This window comes from Mus musculus, chromosome 5, assembly GCF_000001635.26.
Source record: "Mus musculus strain C57BL/6J chromosome 5, GRCm38.p6 C57BL/6J".
Taxonomy (NCBI): Eukaryota; Metazoa; Chordata; class Mammalia; order Rodentia; family Muridae; genus Mus; species Mus musculus.
In genome coordinates this window covers 105,713,336-105,730,835 of record NC_000071.6, presented here as the reverse complement: position 1 = coordinate 105,730,835, position 17,500 = coordinate 105,713,336, and the positions used below count along the sequence as shown (strand labels likewise).

The 17,500-nt window shown below is 46.4% G+C and overlaps 1 protein-coding gene across 7 annotated transcripts in view; it reads right to left on the bottom strand.

Annotated features, from left to right (window-relative positions):
• Nucleotides 1-17,500, bottom strand: part of Lrrc8d (leucine rich repeat containing 8D) — a 115,253-nt gene that overhangs the window by 84,380 nt on the left and 13,373 nt on the right. For 3 of the 7 annotated variants that reach the window (XM_011249436.2, XM_030254406.1, XM_006534895.4), the window contains exon 2: nucleotides 15,376-15,787. The exons of the other annotated variants lie outside the window; for them this stretch is intronic. The gene's annotated coding sequence lies outside the window, so the exon portion shown is untranslated. The remainder of the gene's footprint in view (nucleotides 1-15,375; nucleotides 15,788-17,500) is intronic. 7 annotated transcript variants of the gene reach the window in all.

The window sequence follows — 17,500 nt, the reverse complement described above, 5'->3', positions numbered from 1 at the left end:
TTGCAAATTCAGGTCCTATTCAGTGTTAAGCGCCTCAGTCTTAAGACCAGCTAGGTCTTAGCGGTTTCCCAACAGCTCTATAAAAACCTTGCTCCCATATTCCCAGATGAGGAAACAGGGTCAAGAAGTTAAGTAACTGGCCCGATGTCTCAGCTACAGAGTGGTCCACTGGAGAGCTGAATCCAGGTTTTTGCTAAGTATAAAATCTGGGTCATTTCCTCTATGTTCTGAATTCCTAGGACAATAGTGAGTTCTAGGGGAGAAGTCAAGGCCAGAGACCATCTGGGATCCATCCCTTGTCTCAGAATGGTCCTGTTATTTACAGGCTCCCACTGTGAGGGAGCTGGGTTTTTCACCCAACTGATTTTGCAAGGACCTTGATGACTAAGGGGAATGGGGGGCATGGGGTGCACTCATCCAGGAACTGTACTGCCTCCGTCAGCCTCTTCAGAGTTACTTAGTAGCAAAAGTTCAACAGGTTTTGATGGCCACTCAAATGCCAAGGGACAAAGTCTGTCCAGTGCAGAACCTAACGAGCTAATATCTGTCCCACGGATTGCTTTCTGTCTAACAAGGCAGGTTTAAGAAGGCAAATGCTGCTTGCAAAAACACAAATGCCTGCCTGAAGTTTTCAGGAAAATGACTGGCCATTCCCCATTGGCCATTTCCTTCGTTAGCACCTACTTGACATTCATCTGTCCGTAGCATGTAGCTGCTACCCTCCAGACACAGGCTAAGAAATGGAACATATCTTTAAAAGTCAGGAGTCTTGGCAATAAGGACATTCTAGACACCTACACAGAACACAATCCTCATCTCTCTGGCCCCACCCTTCCCCTTCACAAGATAGAGGGGCACAGACCTGAGCTGTATGTAGATGACATAAATGAATTCAAGTTTGGCAGAGATAGGGCAGAGGCCTCAAAAATCAGTGACCCTCACCCTAGTCTGCAAATTATCTACAAATCTCCTGAAGGGCTCTGAATCCATTTAGGTCCTGCTCTGCCCACCAGTATCCCACGGCCGGACCCAACAATGCTTTTGACAAACGGAATGCTTCTTCCCAAAGGGCTCACAAAGTCCCCAATCAGAAGGAAAGCCAAGGAAAGCCTCAGCTCAAAACTTCCTGCAGTTTTTAACCTGCCAATAATCACCCGCTTCAAAGGACATAATTCCACTCTTAAAATACCTTTTGCTATCCCTTTGTTCCAGTTACTCATTAGAACCCCAAGAGTCCAGAAGGATAATCTCTGAAGAAAAATAAAACTTTTAGAAACACTGTATGGCTAGCTAGCTTGGGACACACTATGTAGATCAGGCTGGCCTAGAACTTGCAGATCTGCCTGCCTGCCTCAGTCTCCAAGTGCTGGGATTGAAAGAGTTCCTTACTCTTAAGGAAAAGTATAACTCCTAGAAAAAGGCAAGGAGGGGCTAGAGAGATGTTGGGAGCCGCCCCCACATTCGCCGTTACAAGATGGCGCTGACATCCTGTGTTCTAAGTGGTAAACAAATAATCTGCGCATGTGCCAAGGGTATCTTATGACTACTTGTGCTCTGCCTTCCCCGTGACGTCAACTCGGCCGATGGGCTGCAGCCAATCAAGGAGTGACACGTCCGAGGCGAAGGAGAATGCTCCTTAAGAGGGACGGGGTTTTCGTTTTCTCTCTCTCTTGCTTCTCTCTCTTGCTTCTTGCTCTCTTTTCCTGAAGATGTAAGAATAAAGCTTTGCCGCAGAAGATTCTGGTCTGTGGTGTTCTTCCTGGCCGGTCGTGAGAACGCGTCGAATAACAATTGGTGCCGAATTCCGGGACGAGAAAATCCGGGACGAGAAAAAACTCCGGACTGGCGCAGGAGGGATACCTCATTCCAGAACCAGAACTGCGAATCAAGGTTATAAGGTTCCCGTAACACAGACTGTTGAGAAGGATTCAACTGCCGAATTCAGAACTCATCAGCTGGGGAACGACGGTGATAAAGGTTCCCGTAACACAGACTGTTGAGAAGGATTCAACTGCCGAATTCAGAACTCATCAGCTGGGGAACGACGGTGATAAAGGTTCCCGTAAAGCAGACTGTTGAGAAGGATTCAACTGCCGAATTCAGAACTCATCAGCTGGGGAACGGAAGTGAGAAATGGCTTTACCAGGTATGTTTGGCCTTGAACTTTTTCTAGTGTTAGGAGCCCTTTTGTTCCTTTTCACATGTTATATAGTGCTTAAGGCAGGGCTAAAAATTCTAGAGGAAATTCAGGACAGTCTATCAGAAGTAAAGCGGAGAGAGAGAGTAGGAACAAGGAGAAACGGTAAGTATACAGGCCTTTCCAAGGGTCTTGAACCCGAGGAAAAGTTAAGGTTAGGTAGGAATACCTGGAGAGAGATTAGAAGAAAAAGAGGAAAAAGGGAGAAGAAAAAAGATCAATTAGCGGAGGTCTCTAGGAGAAGGAGCCTGTGCTCTGAAGAAACAGACTGGGAGAAAAAAGCGGCTCATTATGAAAGAAAAGGATACCAGCCGCCAAGTAAAGTGCTAACTAGTCATTTAAGGAAAAAGCCAAAAGCGGCTGGCGAAGGCCAGTTTGCTAATTGGCCTCAGGGCAATCGGCTACCAGGTGCACTCCCGCCCTATGCGGAGTCCCCGCCCTGCGTAGTGCGTCAGCCCGTAGTGCGTCAGCAATGCGCAGAGAGGCAGTGCGCAGAAAGGCAGTGCGCAGACTCATTCATTCCCCGAGAGGAACAAAGGAAAATACAACAGGCATTTCCAGTCTTTGAAGGAGCCGAGGGTGGGCGTGTCCACGCTCCGGTAGAATATGTGCAGATTAAATATGGAATCAATGCTAATTTTACCTTGGTGCAGTTAGACAGGCTTGCCAGCATGGCACTAACTCCTGCCGACTGGCAAATGATTGCAAAAGCCGCTCTCCCTAGTATGGCCAAATATGTGGAATGGCGAGCTCTGTGGCAGGAGGCGGCACAGGCGCAGGCCCGAGCAAACGCTGCTGCTTTAACTCCAGAGCAGAGAGATTGGACTTTTGACTTGTTAACGGGTCAGAGAGCTTATTCTGCTAAACCTGATAAGAGGTATCAATGGAAGGTCTTACCACAGGGGATGTCCAATAGTCCTACAATGTGCCAGCTTTATGTGCAAAAAGCTCTTTTGCCAATGAGGGAACAATTCCCCTCTTTAATTTTGCTCCTTTACATGGATGACATCCTCCTGTGCCATAAAGACCTTACCATGCTACAAAAGGCATATCCTTTTCTACTTAAAACTTTAAGTCAGTGGGGTTTACAGATAGCCACAGAAAAGGTCCAAATTTCTGATACAGGACAATTCTTGGGCTCTGTGGTGTCCCCAGATAAGATTGTGCCCCAAAAGGTAGAGATAAGAAGAGATCACCTCCATACCTTAAATGATTTTCAAAAGCTGTTGGGAGATATTAATTGGCTCAGACCTTTTTTAAAGATTCCTTCCGCTGAGTTAAGGCCTTTGTTTAGTATTTTAGAAGGAGATCCTCATATCTCCTCCCCTAGGACTCTTACTCTAGCTGCTAACCAGGCCTTACAAAAAGTGGAAAAGGCCTTACAGAATGCACAATTACAACGTATTGAGGATTCGCAGCCTTTCAGTTTGTGTGTCTTTAAGACAGCACAATTGCCAACTGCAGTTTTGTGGCAGAATGGGCCATTGTTGTGGATCCATCCAAACGTATCCCCAGCTAAAATAATAGATTGGTATCCTGATGCAATTGCACAGCTTGCCCTTAAAGGCCTAAAAGCAGCAATCACCCACTTTGGGCAAAGTCCATATCTTTTAATTGTACCTTATACCGCTGCACAGGTTCAAACCTTGGCAGCCGCATCTAATGATTGGGCAGTTTTAGTTACCTCCTTTTCAGGAAAAATAGATAACCATTATCCAAAACATCCAATCTTACAGTTTGCCCAAAATCAATCTGTTGTGTTTCCACAAATAACAGTAAGAAACCCACTTAAAAATGGGATTGTGGTATATACTGATGGATCAAAAACTGGCATAGGTGCCTATGTGGCTAATGGTAAAGTGGTATCCAAACAATATAATGAAAATTCACCTCAAGTGGTAGAATGTTTAGTGGTCTTAGAAGTTTTAAAAACCTTTTTAAAACCCCTTAATATTGTGTCAGATTCCTATTATGTGGTTAATGCAGTAAATCTTTTAGAAGTGGCTGGAGTGATTAAGCCTTCCAGTAGAGTTGCCAATATTTTTCAGCAGATACAATTAGTTTTGTTATCTAGAAGATCTCCTGTTTATATTACTCATGTTAGAGCCCATTCAGGCCTACCTGGCCCCATGGCTCTGGGAAATGATTTGGCAGATAAGGCCACTAAAGTGGTGGCTGCTGCCCTATCATCCCCGGTAGAGGCTGCAAGAAATTTTCATAACAATTTTCATGTGACGGCTGAAACATTACGCAGTCGTTTCTCCTTGACAAGAAAAGAAGCCCGTGACATTGTTACTCAATGTCAAAGCTGCTGTGAGTTCTTGCCAGTTCCTCATGTGGGAATTAACCCACGCGGTATTCGACCTCTACAGGTCTGGCAAATGGATGTTACACATGTTTCTTCCTTTGGAAAACTTCAATATCTCCATGTGTCCATTGACACATGTTCTGGCATCATGTTTGCTTCTCCGTTAACTGGAGAAAAAGCCTCACATGTGATTCAACATTGTCTTGAGGCATGGAGTGCTTGGGGGAAACCCAGACTCCTTAAGACTGATAATGGACCAGCTTATACGTCTCAAAAATTCCAACAGTTCTGCCGTCAGATGGACGTGACCCACCTGACTGGACTTCCATACAACCCTCAAGGACAGGGTATTGTTGAGCGTGCGCATCGCACCCTCAAAGCCTATCTTATAAAACAGAAGAGGGGAACTTTTGAGGAGACTGTACCCCGAGCACCAAGAGTGTCGGTGTCTTTGGCACTCTTTACACTCAATTTTTTAAATATTGATGCTCATGGCCATACTGCGGCTGAACGTCATTGTTCAGAGCCAGATAGGCCCAATGAGATGGTTAAATGGAAAAATGTCCTTGATAATAAATGGTATGGCCCGGATCCTATCTTGATAAGATCCAGGGGAGCTATCTGTGTTTTCCCACAGAATGAAGACAACCCATTTTGGTTACCAGAAAGACTCACCCGAAAAATCCAGACTGACCAAGGGAATACTAATGTCCCTCGTCTTGGTGATGTCCAGGGCGTCAATAATAAAGAGAGAGCAGCGTTGGGGGATAATGTCGACATTTCCACTCCCAATGACGGTGATGTATAATGCTCAAGTATTCTCCTGCTTTTTTACCACTAACTAGGAACTGGGTTTGGCCTTAATTCAGACAGCCTTGGCTCTGTCTGGACAGGTCCAGATGACTGACACCATTAACACTTTGTCAGCCTCAGTGACTACAGTCATAGATGAACAGGCCTCAGTTAATGTCAAGATACAGAGAGGTCTCATGCTGGTTAATCAACTCATAGATCTTGTCCAGATACAACTAGATGTATTATGACAAATAACTCAGCAGGGATGTGAACAAAAGTTTCCGGGATTGTGTGTTATTTCCATTCAGTATGTTAAATTTACTAGGGCAGCTAATTTGTCAAAAAGTCTTTTTCAGTATATGTTACAGAATTGGATGGCTGAATTTGAACAGACCCTTCGAGGCTTGCCATCATTCAGGTCAACTCCACGCGCTTGGACCTGTCCCTGACCAAAGGATTACCCAATTGGATCTCCTCAGCATTTTCTTTCTTTAAAAAATGGGTGGGATTAATATTATTTGGAGATACACTTTGCTGTGGATTAGTGTTGCTTCTTTGATTGGTCTGTAAGCTTAAGGCCTAAACTAGGAGAGACAAGGTGGTTATTGCCCAGGCGCTTGCAGGACTAGAACATGGAGCTTCCCCTGATATATCTATGCTTAGGCAATAGGTCGCTGGCCACTCAGCTCTTATATCTCACGAGGCTAGTCTCATTGCACGAGATAGAGTGAGTGTGCTTCAGCAGCCCGAGAGAGTTGCAAGGCTAAGCACTGCAATGGAAAGGCTCTGCGGCATATATGAGCCTATTCTAGGGAGACATGTCATCTTTCATGAAGGTTCAGTGTCCTAGTTCCCTTCCCCCAGGCAAAACGACACGGGAGCAGGTCAGGGTTGCTCTGGGTAAAAGCCTGTAAGCCTAAGAGCTAATCCTGTACATGGCTCCTTTACCTACACACTGGGGATTTGACCTCTATCTCCACTCTCATTAATATGGGTGGCCTATTTGCTCTTATTAAAAGAAAAAGGGGGAGATGTTGGGAGCCGCCCCCACATTCGCCGTTACAAGATGGCGCTGACATCCTGTGTTCTAAGTGGTAAACAAATAATCTGCGCATGTGCCAAGGGTATCTTATGACTACTTGTGCTCTGCCTTCCCCGTGACGTCAACTCGGCCGATGGGCTGCAGCCAATCAAGGAGTGACACGTCCGAGGCGAAGGAGAATGCTCCTTAAGAGGGACGGGGTTTTCGTTTTCTCTCTCTCTTGCTTCTCTCTCTTGCTTCTTGCTCTCTTTTCCTGAAGATGTAAGAATAAAGCTTTGCCGCAGAAGATTCTGGTCTGTGGTGTTCTTCCTGGCCGGTCGTGAGAACGCGTCTAATAACAGAGAGACAGCTGGGCAGCTAAGAGCACTGGCTGCTCTTGCATGGACTCAGGTTCAGTTCCCAGCAATCACATGGCAGCTCACACCTGTCTGAAACTCCAGGGGCTCCAATGCCCCCTTCTGGCCTTCTTGGGCACTGGGCATGAACATGATACATAAAAAAAGATGCATGTAGACAAAACATACACACATAGGAAATAAAAATCTTAAATCCTTTTTTAAAAAGTTCCACACACAAAAAAAGAAAGGCTAGGAAGATATCTTGGTCAGTACGGTGATTACCACGTAAGTCTGAGCAACTGAGCTGCGTTCTCAGTACCCATGTCAAGTACCAGGTATGGTGATATGAGGCTGTCATGCCAGCCCTGTGGAACACAGACAGGAGGATACCTGGGACTCTGTCAACAGTGAGCCATGCTTATTTATTTCTTCCTGGCCCTGAGCAATGCACTAGGATACACAGTTCCACTGAATACCACACTCACTAACGTGATGCATTCCCCTCCATGTGCACCAGGCCTGATATCACATCGTTCCTCCTCAGCTCCTTAGGTATATCACAGTACTGTTTCCCCTCTTACTATTATCCAAAGGGGGAACCCCGAAATTATAGTGAGGCAAGAAGAGAAGGCAGAAACTAAAAGTGGAGTAGTTTGAGGTAGCAGAGTCCTGTAATATCCCTGCACTTTGGAGGATAAGGGGGACCTGCTTGGGGGCTTCCTTAGTCTCAAGACATTGATTTTAGAAGGTGTGTGTGTGTGTGTGTGTGTGTGTGTGTGTTTGAAAGCTCTTCTCCCTCAGTATCACAACCTAGTACACTGTGCAAAAGCCATTTTAAAGGCTCCAAATTAAGTTATCTTCTCTCAAAACATGGCTGCTCGCTCTTCACTTAAGGGAGGCACAGCTTTGAAGGTTGAAACTGCTTACTGCAAGGTCTCTCCGTGTGGGTATCAGTATGTCTGCAGATGGATGCAGGCATGAGAAAGAAAGCTGACAAGCTGTCTGGTTCCCTACGAGATGCCCTCCACCCACAGCCTTCGCAGCAGATAGATGTTCCTGACTCAGCCCTCCCTTCCAGGGGAACACGCGCAGCAACACAGCCTGGAAAGGTGGCCCCTGGCACTGAGCCTCGAAAACTCGGCCTATGGCTTTCAAGGAAGCCGTTCGAGAGCCAACTGGCTGATTCAACTGGCATGGCCCCCAGAGAGCTATTACCATCTTCCCAGAGCCAGAATGAGTGTCCCTTCTCGAGACAAAATGTAACACGGGGCTCCAGGCGGGTCATCTTCTCAGAGGATCTGGCTGCAGGACAGGATAGGATCCCATCTGGACCAATCTCCAGGCTGCTCTGGAAAGCACAGCTTCCCTGGTCCCAAAAGCTGAAGTACAATGTCAAGAGTCCGAGCTGGGTACTCTCAGCTTCCAAACACAAGAGTCATGAACCTCCTCACATCAAAAAAATAAAATAAAAAAAAAAATAATAATAATACATCCAACAGGCCAACCTATGCCACAGAATTCTCCCAACTGCTGGCGCAGGGGCAGGTATAACCACGGAGCTCAGTAGAAGCAACACAGCACAGGTGCGGATTTTAACCTACTTTTATGTTATGTGTATGAGCATTTGCCTGCATATGTGTGTGTGCACACACACTCAGTGTTGAGTTGAGTTCTAAGGCAGAAGGTAAATGAGCAAACACTCACTTGCGGTCTATTTTTCCTTTTAAATGGATAGAAGTGATTTGGTACAGTTTGTCTGTGGGTATGTATCTTTTATTCAGGGGGAAAAAAACCCTCATTTTTAACACATAATCCATCAGTTGGCTTGGCGGTGCACTTGGGAGGCAAAGTCAGCAGGGCTGCTCGAAGTTTCACCAGCCTGGGCTGCAGGGCAAGACCTCACCTCAAACATAAACCAAAGTGCAAATAAATACATCTTAACTTGTAATGGTGTCTCAACTACTCACTGTCTCCCCAAATTTTGGTAAACCATAAGGCACAATCATTTACAAAGGACAACTGATTTTAGTTTTCATAGTGGTTTAAGGGGAGGTTCGGATATTAACATCCTGTTCTCCAATTGGTTCTTGATTTGTCAGTAAAAAAGACCAGGGGGCAAATTGTTAGGCAGAAGGTACAGGTTGGACTTCCAGGTCCCAGGAGGAAAAGGCAGACGCAGGGGAGGAGAGGGACTTTTTCTGCCATGCTTGGAATGAAAAGAACAGAACAATCATGTAAGACCTTGGGAGGGCTAGGGCCTGCAACCTCTGCTACGGGTGGGGTGGCCAAGGATGTTTGGTAGGGGCTAAGTGGGACTAGCTACTACATTTAGGATAGGTGGAGAGACGGAGATAATAAATTGGCAAGGGCATGCTTTTCCAGGTGGTAGACACCTGTGTCCAACAATTGTGCCAAGAAGGCAAATTATAAAGGAATTTCCTCTGTGTGTGTGTGTGTGTGTGTGTGTGTGTGTGTGTGTGTTATCCAATGATTTAAGGGTCTCGGAAGTGGGCTGGTGGTGGTGGAGTGAAACCTCCTGGAGCCAAGGCTGGGTAGAAAGAGAAGACAGGAGCACACTCCTTCACGGGCAAAGAAAACTACCCACAACATAGTACCAGCAGTAGATATGGTTGACTGTGCTCATGAGCAGCATCTAAGCATAATTTTATCTAGTCACTAAGACACGTGCTGGGTTGAAATGGGGTGGGGTTAAAGTGATGTACTTGAAACCCAAGCAGCTTAAAAGTAATTTGCCCTAACAATTCTAATAGATATCATGATTATTACTAAGGCAATAATACTCTTAAAATGACTTTCTTATAAAGCAGTCAGAGCTTCCCTATGCTCTCAGCTCAGGGGGCAGAGACCGGAAGGTCACAGTTCCTAGGACTGGAGGCAGCTACAGAAGCAGATACTTAGCAATTCCCAGCAGGGAAAAGCCTGACTTTGTGCACACACAAGTACCTGATGTAGCCAAACACCCGTAAGAGGTAGGAGTAAGAAAATGCAGAAATCAACAGGGAATAAGGCGCGCACACAGTCTTGGCAACACCCACTCTTAATCACCTACTGTATGTAACAAAAACTACAGGTCATAAAAAATGTGTGGTGCAGATAAATAGTCCGATTTTCATTCCATTTCCACAAAAAGTGCCCCCCCAAATCCAGAAATTACATTATAAACTTTTGAAGCTAATGATCAATGGTTTATTTGTTCATTATTTTCTTTTTCAAGACACAGTATAACTGTGTCTGTCCTAGGACTCTCTCTGTAAACCAAACTGGCCTTGAACTTACAGAGAACTGCCTGCCTCTGCCTCCGGAGTGGTGAGATTAAAGACATGTGCCACTTCGCCCCTCCTGATAGTCAAACGTTTTAAACACTAACTCTGGCTCAAGAAAATGTCAATCATGACACATGTATGACGTAATGTCCTGCCTTCACCAGTCCCTACAAAATTATCTCGATAAATTGTCAGGAAACAGAGAAAAATTTAGTTTGCCCCAAGTCCTTGCCAGTACATTCTTCCAGCACCCTGGCTGGCTACAGTAGCTGTTTTCTTGTCTTACTGTGTAACTCCAGCAGCCTGGAACTCACTATGGAGACCAGGCTGTTGTTCACTCATCCAACACTCAGAGATCCTCCTGCCTCTGCTGGTCTGTCTCTAGGGTGTTAGAATAAAGGCCTGGCCACAGTATCTACATTTTAACAAATTACCAGCAGGACACCTGAGCGTGTGCCTTCCCCAGTAGAGTGGTCGGATGTCACGGTTATGAGTACATCTAAATCCTCAGATCTTCCTTTCCACGGCAACAGTGTAGCCACTGGTCACCACACTACAGAGAGAGCAGCAGCACAACAGGAATCTAGAGTCTGATAAAAGTTACAGAATAAAAGAGCAACTACAAGAAAGTGCAGATATTTGCAGCAAGGCCAACCAGGAAGAGCCACTGCTTCCTCCACCTGACAGCACCATAGATTTCCAGACTGCAGAACTGCCTGGCTCAGAGGCAGCTGAACTCGCAACTGCAGGGAGCTGACTAACCTGATAGACTTCATGCACTTAGATCTTAGTAGCAGTTGATACAGTGACCTGAGAAGCCAGGACCCCTGATCAACTGCAACTTCCGTGGCCCCCAAGAACCACAGAGCAACCAAGCAGCCTAGAGGCAGAGAGCCGATACCTTTACTAACAAGGGGAGGAAAAGAGCCAGAAGAAACACCATTTAATCTCTACTCAGAAGTAACAGAAACTGTTCACATTGGTATAATCAAATTTGCATAGAACATTAATTTGAGAGGTGCGGGAAGGGCAAATGAGGGTGAGCAAAGGGCTCAGTCAAAGTAACAGAGATGGTAGATAAACAAGCTGCTACAGTGCTGTGCTCCTTTTAATTCTCAAAGGAGGTCCTGTAGGTGTCCATGCCCAGTATCTGCCTCTAGCCCCAAGATGGCAAGACAGTGGGGATATGCTTGAAACTCTAGGACCCGAGGCTGATCACCATCAAATACATCCTGATATTCCACTAATCAGTAAAGTTCCATGACAAATGCCATCCCCTGAATGAAAAGCCGATGGTCCGTTTGTACTCTGGCTCAGTACACACACGGCTGGGACTGGAGGTCGTGAGAAAAGTTTGCAGATACGTGCTGGGATGAAGAACAGCAGACACAGGGAGAAGAGAACTAAAATTTGGGCTAACCTTGTTATTTTAAGCATAAATTATCATTTCTAATGTCTTTAATGCTGAAAAATAGCTTCTCCCTTGACAGAACTGTTTACCTTCTCAGAAAAAAATAATTATCCTTCAAAAGTCATGGCTAGCATCATTTCTCAGTTGGTGTCCTATCTGCCTAGCATGCCTGAGGCTGCTGGACTCGTCCCCAGGAGAGAATAAACGGGGCTGGGTGGTCCTCATCTGTAATCTCCAGACCTGGGGAGTTTAGAGGTAAGGCGATAAGAAGTTGAACAATACACTTGGCTACAAAAGAGGTTCAAGGCCAGACTGAGCTACAACCTTGCCTCAAAAGTCAGCAGCTGCTACAAAGTTTAAAAGAGAAGAGTGGGCCAGTCATAGAGATGCCTTTAGTCCCAGCACTCAGGAGACTGAGGTAAGACCTCTGTGGGTCTGAGGCCAATCTGGGCTACATAGCCAGATTCTGATCAGTCAGGGCTACACAGGGAGACCCTGTCAGGAAAGAAAGAACAGCCGGGCAGAGGTGGTGCACACCTTTAATCCCAGCACTTGGGAGGCAGAGGCAGGCAGATTCCTGAGTTTGAGGCCAGCCTGGTCTACAGAGTGAGTTCCAGGACAGCCAGGGCTATACAGAGAAACCCTGTCTTGAAAAACCAAAAAAGAAAGAGAGAGAGAGAGAACAGAAAGCAAAAAAGGAAAGAAAAGAAGGGAGGGAGGAGGGTTTGTAAAGGCCTTTACTCAGTGGATCACAGGAAATGTACAAGTGACCATCTCAGGGCTCCAAAGAGTCTAAAGAATGAACTGAGAAATAAGGAGGGGCGGGGAAAGCCTCCCCACCCCAGGATAGGGGCTTCAGCTATAGGATACAGGCTCCAGCTGTATCCTAGCAAGCTTGTTTATGTAAGCAAGGCGTGCTCCTAGAAAATAAAAAGCCTTAAAAGAAGGAACCCTACGTAATTGAAACTTCCTGATACGTCAGTCACTCTCGGGACTCTTGTCTGTGGTCTGGGCAGCTATTTTCAAAAGGACAGATCTCGCCAGGGACAGAAGTATGGAAGGACTGCCTCTGGGCTGCAGTTACGACAATAACGATAGCAACAAAAATAACGATAGCAACAACTAACTCTGAGCCAGGAACTACTGCATCCGTTTTACATAAATTATCCTCACCACTAACCACACACTCACATCTTCATTTTAAAAGGAAGTCATGTCACTTTGCCGTGGACCTTTATCAGCTAGTGGCACAGTAGGGCTGTAATGTAGGCAAGACTCCAGAAGGCATATTATATAGTGTGATAGTCAAGGGAGACAGGCAGCCAACAGTAAACCCCCATCTTCCATTTCCTTCTAATATACGAAAGAGGAGAGTTTTACACAATGGTATGAAATGCAGAGCAAGCTGAGCACTCCTCTAGCTACAAGTGGAGAGATGGCATAGACAGCATATGTCCAATGACAATGCTCTGAAGTTACACTTATTTACAGGGAATAGAAACACACTGTGGGACTGGAGGTAGTTCAAGGTGTGAGCGCTACATTTCAGCTCCCCAGCATACATACACACACACATACACACTCAAGCTAGACAGTCACACATCTGTAATCTGGGGGCGGGGGTGGGGAGCAGGAGGCAGCAGACATGACAGCTAGCTCCCCAGAATTCACTGGCACAACCAGAGCATTTGTGAGCAACAAATCCACTTAGAATCTCTATCTCTGGCACAACCAGTCAATTTGTGAGCAACAAGTCCACTTAGAATCCCTATCTCAAAAGATAGGTGGAGATCAATGGAGAGAAATACCACGCCGGCAGACAGTTGGCCTCAGACTGGTGTGCATACACTCACACTCATGATTGCGTGCGAGTGAGTGCATGCATGCAGGGTCTGATGACTGGTCTCTTCTCAGAGTTTAAAAATCTCCCATACAAACTGCAGATTGGCTGTAAGCCAGACTCTCCTCCTAAATGTCCCAAAGTCCTTGCCAGAGTGTACAGTCACACGCAGGCTCCTTGAACAGTTTCTCAGGCCTTACCCCAGATCTGCTGCCTCGGAGTGACAGCAGGGGAGCTTGTGGAAGCTGTGCATTTAAATAATTCCCAGGTCCTAAGGAACGCCCCCCACCCCACCCCACCCCCAGCTGCTCTGGCCATGCTGCAGACACACTGCTGCTTTCTCTCCCTTCTCAAGAACCTACGGTTGGGGGGGTGGGGGGGGTTATGGTCCAGGCCTGTAGTCCCAGCACACGAGGGGCAGAAGCAGAAGAATAAGGCCTTCAAGGCCAGCCTGAGCTACATAAAACTCTGTCTCAGAAAATGAAGAGAAATGGTCAGGTGACTCAGCCACCTAGGGAAATGCTTGTCACACCAACCTGAGGACCTGAGTTTAGCCCCAAGAACCACCGGAAAAGGACAGGGCTGCTTCCCAAACACACTGACAGTGGCTGGCACATGCCATGCATGCACCCATGATCTCTGATAAGTAATACAATTAATTTTTTACAACTAAAAGATTCCATCCTCGAATGGAATGCCTTTTGTTCAAAAGCCCATACTCCACAGCAGGATGCGTTGACCCTCCAAACATGCCCCACACCTCCTCTGACCCCCAGTCTGCCACAGAACCAAGTTATAGGCTGTCCCAAGGTCCCTCCCTCTCTTACTACCTGTCACCATCTCCTTTACCAGTCAGCTCCTGCTCAAGTCACCCCTAGACTTTGCAGTCAAAATTAGTCTCCCCCTTAGAGAAACTGCCCCCAAAGCGCAGCTCATACAAGTACGCAGTACAGACTGTGGGCTGCCACGTGCCAAATCCTCTACAGCTACTCTCATGCTGGCTGCTACTCCCATGCTGGCTGCTCCCTTAAAGCAGGGTGAACACAGAGAATTGCACACCTTGAGTGCCAGACTTGAGTCGAACGTTTCACTGAGTTACAGCCCAGCATGGTAATGCTGACATGTTACTTTGTGCGAACCCCAGTTTTAGAATCTCTGATATGGGACAGAGATGGCAATGGCCTTCAGGACTGAGGGGGGAAAGCTTGGAGAGTTTAGACAAAATGCATTATTAAAGTGGTCACTGTCTTGTGGTCAATGATAGGACCTCCACGTACTTCCTCTCCTGCTGAAGTGCATGGTAGACAGAGCGATACTCAAAAGGGTCCTCTTTTCTCAAAATAAAAAGGAAGGGAAGGAGGAAAAGGAGGAGGGAGAGGGATTTAAAGTCATAAACAGGGACTTCTGAAAACCCTTTCTCCTTACTCAGTTTTGTTCTGCTGTGAAGGGCCTTTCATAATATTTCTATTGAAAAGCCATTCCTTGCTTTCCTCAAAAAAAAAAAAAAAAAAAAAATCAATGTACCAAGTTTTAGGCACAAGCCCCTCAGTCTCCCTCCCACTCCAGCTTGGCTTTCCACGATGATCTACAGTAACTGCCTGCAGCCAGTGTTGCTGCCCAGAGAATCGCCTGCTTCACCCTTAAAACAAATAGCACTTTGTGGGGAAACTGGAAGCCAGCCCAAAGGAGGAGGAGAGAGAAACCAAGAAAAAAAGAGTTGGGGCCAGAAATGGAGTCAACGCCCACACTCTGGTCTCCACACTAACACAGGTAAGAAGGGACTGAAAGAAAGAGTTCAGACCAGCACAGCCTTACCCACCTACCCACCTCCCCACTCACTATGGAAAACGAATTCCCAGGCTCTGCAAGGTTGTGATGGGCAGCTCATTATCCATCACATGTGGCTTTTGTTGTTAATGAAACACTGTTGCATGTAGAAGCTCCTAACCCTCGCCAAGCCAGTTACTGCAGAGATGGGCCCCTCCCCCTCGCACAGGGGAGGAACCGCAAGTTTTAAGAAAGCCAAGGTCACACGGTGTGCAGGCTGAAGAAGACACGGAGAGCTCAGAACTCCCGTTCTTTAAGCCCCAAAGCCCAGGTCTTTCCCACAGCTCACATCGATTATAAGAGGCGATTTTAAAATACACTTTGGAAGCTCACCAAGCGCACGCCTGTGAAGGACAGGTAAAACAAGGCAGGTTTTGTGTTCCTGAAAAGAATTTGGTGGCAGGGATGAGGGTTGTCACAGCAACAGGCTCTCGGTACAGTCTCAGACTGGTCAGTCCACTGTCTGGAACATGGCTCCAGGAAGGCTGGAGTTGGGCTCTCTGTTCTATGCTTCATTTGCTCGTGCCGGTTACGGGAAGCTCATGAGCAGAGGCATAGGATTTTCTTTGTTTCCAGTGGAACTCTGATGTTGATCTCAAGACTGTAGTGATATGGAAAGTTAAGGAAATGTCTAGAACAGATCTGCAGGCCAAGCACGGTATCCCCACACCTGCAATCCCAGTACTTGGGAGGCAGACACAGCCGAATCACTGTGGGTTCAAGGGCAGCTGAGCCTGAGGGAGATCTGTTTAAAAAAAAAAAAAGGCCAAATTAAACAAACAAGCAAACAAACAAAGCAAATGTAGAAGTATGGGTGCTTCCAGACTGGGTGCCCGGGGTGCCTTCTCTCTTCACTTTACACAATTTCACTTTATAAGGAGATTGATGAAGGCATCTTGAGGGGGTAGGGAGAGCCAAGCAGTAGTCAAGCAGTAGTGGTGCATGCCTTTGATCCCAGCATTGCTTTTACATTAGCCGGGATCCTGAAGCTAGCCTGCTTAGGTTCAAATCACCCCTCTTTCACTTAACTATAATCCAGACTATGTGACCTTGAATTACTCGGCTGTCCTTGGTGACTGGGCGGAGCAGCTGATGGAAGACTGACCTTGGTTTCCCTGCTACAAAACAGGTCTGCTGTGCAGAATTCTGTGCAGAATAAATGAGCTAAGGCAGTAATAAAGCGCTCCCCACCACAGCGGGCACCAGGCAAGCTGCAATCGCATTCCCTCTGGGTGCTTCCAGACTGGGTGCCTGGGGTGCCTTCTCTCTTCACTTTACACAATTTCACTTTATAAGGAACTTGATGAAGGCATCTTGAGGGGGTAAGGAGAGCCAGGCAGTAGTAGTGCATGCCTTTGATCCCAGCATTACTTGGGAGGCAGAGCCAGGCAGATCTCAGTGAGTTCAAGGCCAGCCAAGGCTGTTACAGAGCAACCCTCCCAAAAAACAAAGAACATGTCTCGTACAACTTTTTAGTTCACAATGTCCCAAACCACTGCAAAGACACTTCCTGCGTGTGAAGAATGTACCTACTCTTCTGATACCACAAACTTGTTCCATAATGAGAGAAGGAAAAACATCCACGCCAAATCCATACTGTTGTAAGCATTTGCCGAGGGACTTTTAAATGCAGCCATTCTAAAACCCTTAAAACACTGGAAATTTAAAGCTTGATTGGCTAGAGCCATCCCCCTGACCCCCAATACTCCCAAGCCATGGAAACAAGGTGTGTTAGCAGCACACACCTGAAACTAAGCAAGGCAGAAAATCCCAAGTTTCAAAGTTCAAGGTTAGGGCAGAAGAGATGGTCCTTCTGGCGGACCCAGGTTCAAGTCCTCGTACCCAGTTAGCAGCTCACAACCCTCTGTTGTTCCAATTCCAAGGGACCCAATGCTTTCTTGCCCTCTTCTGACCTCAGGACACCAGGCATGCGTGTGGCATACAGACATGCATGCAAGCAAAACACTTATACACATAAAATTAAAAACCTTTTACAACCCTCAAGATTAGCCTCAGCTACATTATGATTTGGGGGCCAGATGGACTTACATGAGACTGTCTCAAGAAGAATAGACATTTAAAGTTATTCTACTCGGGAAGGATTGGTTCCGTTCACGCTGTGATATCACTGCTAAGGTTTAAGGTTACAACCTGCAGATGAACACATAGATTCTCTTCCCAGGGAAAAAAGTAAAGTTCCAGGACAGTCCACTAGCCACTGGTGTGTGTGTGTGTGTGTCGGTGACTGAGACTTACAAGACAAAAATGTGTCCTGGGACATCCTTGTAATGGATTCTGAACTTGTCTAGTGCAGAGATCTTCTGAAACGCTTCCACTTTCTTCTGTTTCAGAGGATGTGTGCCTAAGTATAATTCAACTGAATAAGGATGCCCCAAGCAGAGATAAAAATGCCGACTAGAGGAGCTCCAAGCCAGTGACGGTACAGATCTGAGGATGT